Source organism: Centrocercus urophasianus, unplaced genomic scaffold, assembly GCF_019232065.1.
Source record: "Centrocercus urophasianus isolate 14NV4802_14NV808 unplaced genomic scaffold, USGS_Curo_1.0 seq_28, whole genome shotgun sequence".
In the NCBI taxonomy this organism is placed as follows: Eukaryota; Metazoa; Chordata; class Aves; order Galliformes; family Phasianidae; genus Centrocercus; species Centrocercus urophasianus.
Window position 1 is genome coordinate 11,167,725 of NW_024884844.1, and position 4,090 is coordinate 11,171,814.

The 4,090-nt window shown below is 50.0% G+C and overlaps 1 protein-coding gene across 8 annotated transcripts in view; it reads right to left on the reverse strand.

Moving 5' to 3' along the window:
- GTDC1 (glycosyltransferase like domain containing 1) overlaps positions 1–1,704 on the reverse strand; it is a 163,679-nt gene extending 161,975 nt beyond the window's left edge. For 6 of the 8 annotated variants that reach the window (XM_042827212.1, XM_042827211.1, XM_042827210.1 and 3 more), the window contains exon 1: positions 1,646–1,685. The gene's annotated coding sequence lies outside the window, so the exon portion shown is untranslated. The other 2 variants (XM_042827208.1, XM_042827207.1) reach the window with 2 other exon arrangements.
- Positions 1,705–4,090: the final 2,386 nt, after the last annotated feature.

Here is a 4,090-nt window from a genome sequence, read left to right on the forward strand (position 1 = left end):
GAGGAATACACTCTACAGCAGGTCTTGAAAGAAAGCTCCAATTAAAATTCAATATTGTACTTTGTATGGAGCCTCTTTACATGAAAGCCCTGTCATGGTTAAGATTTAAGGTTAACCAGGTTAATAGAGTCCAATAAAATAGCTCTATTTAATTATGCCAAACCATTGTTATAAGCCACACTAAAATCCACTACTCATCTTTACCTGACTATTGTGCTCATCTCTGAGTCGTGGTAATGCGCATCTAATTCTTGAGGACCAGCAAATCCCACCACAAACTACGCTTCTCCCCCAGGAGCTAAATCACAAAATGGCCCAGGTTGAAAGGGACCTCAAGGATCACAAAGCTCCAACCCCCCACCACATGCAGGGCCACCAACCTCCACATTTAATACCAGCCCAGGCTGCCCAGAGCCCCATCCAACCCGGCCTTGAACACCTTCAGGGATGGACGGGGCATCACAGCCTCTCTGGGCAGCTGTTCCCTCACCACTCTCATAGTAAACAACTTAATCATACTTAACTCATCAGAACTACTCCTCCTTCCAACTCCTGCCCCTACTCCTTACAAAAAATGCATCCATTTTCACCTCCAATGCCTTCTTCTCAGCAGCCTGCTGCTGCTCCGCTCAGCACACAGCCATGTGTTAAAAGATCCATGCAGACCTGCCAAGCCTCATTCATCCCAGACACACTCCCCTGAAGTTGGGATTCACTTGCAAAGAGCCAGTGGGCAGCTGCTGTGCTATGAGGTGTTCCATCCCATAACGTCTGTGAGCCTAAAGGAACTAAAGAAAAACCCTAAAACTGTATGATTTGGTGAACTGAAGTTGAGTTTTATGCTTCCTCCCCCCTCCCCCACCGTGAAGCACATTAGAACACTGTAAAGGTTATGGCTTTTTCCTGACAGTTCTACCAGCAAAATTGCTTTTACATATTCATATCTTAATGGCTTCTTGGGGACACTCGGGGCTCAAACTGAGCAGACCGATTTATAAAGGCTTATGATAAACCAGTGTTGTGTTTGTTTTGTTTTTAAGAGAAAACCAAGCACGTGCTTAGGAAATAACACAAACCCTAAACGTTTACAGAGGTGTGGGGCGGCTGAAGCACAGCTCGGGGCTCACGTAACCCTGAAGGCCCGGTGACTGCAGCTCCCCGAGCCCCGCATGAAGCTGCGGGCAGGGCCTCCGTGCCGCGGCCTGCCGGGCGCGGGCAGCCATGTTAGGCCGCCGTGCAGCGGCACCCCGCCGCGGCAGCAGGCCGGGCAGCCCGCTGGAGCTCGCCGGACCGCGCCGGTCCCCGGAGCGGCTCCCCCTCTGCGGAGGCCGCGGAGCCATCTTAGGGGGCGGCGGGCGGCGGCCGAGCGGTGCCCGCACAGCGCCTCCCGAGCCGCAGGTGCCGCAGCCGTGCCGGGCGCTGTCCGGGCGGCTCGGCCGCCCTCTGCTCCCTCCCCTCCTCAACGCGCGCTCCGGGGCCGGGCTCCCCCCTCCTTCTCCTCCTCCTCCTCCTGCAGCCGGCTCTCCTCCCGGCCTCCCCCAGGCGCCGGGCCGAGCGCCCGCCCCGCCGCTCCGCGCTGACCCCTTCCCTCCCTCCCGCCTCGCTCGGGCGGCCCCGCTCCTTACCCCACCCAGAGGGAGCTCACCTCCTCCTCCTCCTCCTCACTCCCGCCTGGAGACCGTCGGCACCGACGCGCCGGCGTCCCGGCCCCTCCCTCCCCTCGGCACGCAGGAGAGCCAGCCTCCCCCAGCCGCCAGCCGGGCCCCCTCCTTCCTCCTTCCGCGGCGGGCCGCTCGCCCCGGGCCCGGCCATCGCCGTGGGGCCGAGGAGCTTGGCTGCCCGGCGTGGGCAGTGCCTGCAGCTCGGGCTGTTTTATATCGAGACACAGAACCACTGAGGATGGAAAAACATCGAGGATCCCCAAGTCCAACCCCAACCCACCCCCACCGTGCCCACCAAAGTTGTCCCTCAGCGCCGCATCCCCACGGCTCTGGAACAGCTCTCTGACAGCCTGTCCCAATGCATCGCTACTATTTCAGAGAATCAACGTGTCCTGTTATCCAGAGGGAACCTGCCCTGGTGCAGCTTCAGGCCATTACCTCTTGTCCTGTCATAGAATGGCTTGGATTGGAAGGGACCTCAAGGATCATCAAGTTCCAACCCCCTGCCATAGCCAGCCTGTGTTGCTGGCAAAATTAACTAGATCAGGTTGTCCAGAGCCCCATCCGACCTAACAACCACTTGCAATTGGCCCATAGTGCTTGATGGGCCTGCCCAGCTGAGTTTGGGGTGCAGGGACAGGGAGGGAAGAAGAAATAGCAAGATGTACTTTGATGGTCCATCCCGTGGCTTAGAACAAAAATGGGAATGAAAAACAACACCTTCCAAGTATGCTTTGGTGACATAAGCAGAAGAAAGAGAAAGAAAATCAGGGCTGCTATCAGTTATGTACGAGTAGGAGGCTGTGTTCTTTTCTGTGATAAATCTCTTCAGGTGCTGTTACCCTGTGGGACACCAGGCAGGTGTTACTGTTACATCCTGTTTTGTAAACCCAAAATGAATAACAAACCTCTCAAGCAAAACTTTTCAGAAAAGGAATGTTTGTCATGCTGACTCAGTTGAGCATAGTGTTATCTTTGGTATGTAGATTCTTTTTTTTATTTTTTTTTTTTTAATAGGAAGTCAAAATGAGTAACATCTAATGAACTGATAAAGCAACATTTCCAAAGAGTACAACTGTGAGAGAAGTCAAGGATTTGAGCAATTATATCTTTTTCCTACATTTGCTAATCAGCTATTACAAGAGTGATGAGAAGGCTGACATGCATGAGAAATACCCTTCTGATAATAAGTGCTTTGTTTCACACTTTTCTAGGTTCAGAAAACTTAAATCAAGTCACATCCCAATAGTTTTCCGCTCTCGTCCACCTCTGAAGTTCCTGATACCATCAAGCTATGGGAAGGACAAACTATTATTTATTCTTTTTAACCTATGCAAAAATGCTAGAATCTGAAAGTATTTAAATATTTATCACTCACGTGACAAATATTTTTATAAATATAACTCCTTGTCTTTCAGCTATTGTCACGGAGAGTGAAGTGGGAGGAGAACTTCAGTCTGGCTGCAAGATGGTCCCAGTGTGTGCTGGAACGCAGATAGACTGGATGTTTTATCCCCAGCTTATAGAAAAATTGAGGCAAGGAAGTGAAGGCATTCATTTTTGAACTGTAGAAGTGCTAATTTGTAAGCAGGCAATTTAGGCTTGATTATTTTTTTTTCTTTTGCTTTTTTTTTTTTTGAGGAAAAGCCCCATGTATATACAGTTCCCATTGAAATTAAACTTTAGGCACCCAAGCAGAAAGACTTTGGCCATACTCTTTTGGGGTCCCGCAGCCCTAATCCCACGTTCTAATTGGCGAGTAATCTGTGGACAGATATTGTAACAGTTCCTTTAGAATATTTTTCTACTTCTCACTCATTTGCATACTAATGGCATAAAAATAGGCACTTCCTGCCAGTAATTAGCTGGAGCCCAGTATTTAAAGAAAGAAAAAGACCACAGCATTATGGTAGACGGATGGTACTGAGGAAGCTGCAAAAAAGAGTCACTTCTCTTGCACTCAGTGCTCTTAATTTAGAGTTCATGACTGGCAACTCCGTTACCTCTGTGTGACAGGGATTAACTGTTTTCTTGGCCTAATAACTTTGCCTCTAATGAGCCCCTCAGTAACTTTTTTTCTTCACAAATCACTCTATCTGTCCTACACCCAGTCTTGCTGCTGTAAAGGTTTTTCTTTTTTTCCCCCCTTTTCCCAGAAAGAATAATGCTCAGAGTGAAGTCTGCACTGGGAGCGTTGTTCCATGTGAAGCACCATGACTCAGAGCAGCTTTGGGTGTACATGAGGAGCTGTGACCTAATGAGGCACTGTGCAACTCATAACCACATGAAGTCATACGAAACTCCATGTTCAGCCATTTAAAACAAGCTGCTAAGTGCTGCAGAGCTTCAGGTATCTACACTGTGCTGTTTAACACGCACAGAGAGCACAGAGTTGAGCACAGACCAGGTTGGTGACGCACGGATGTTCT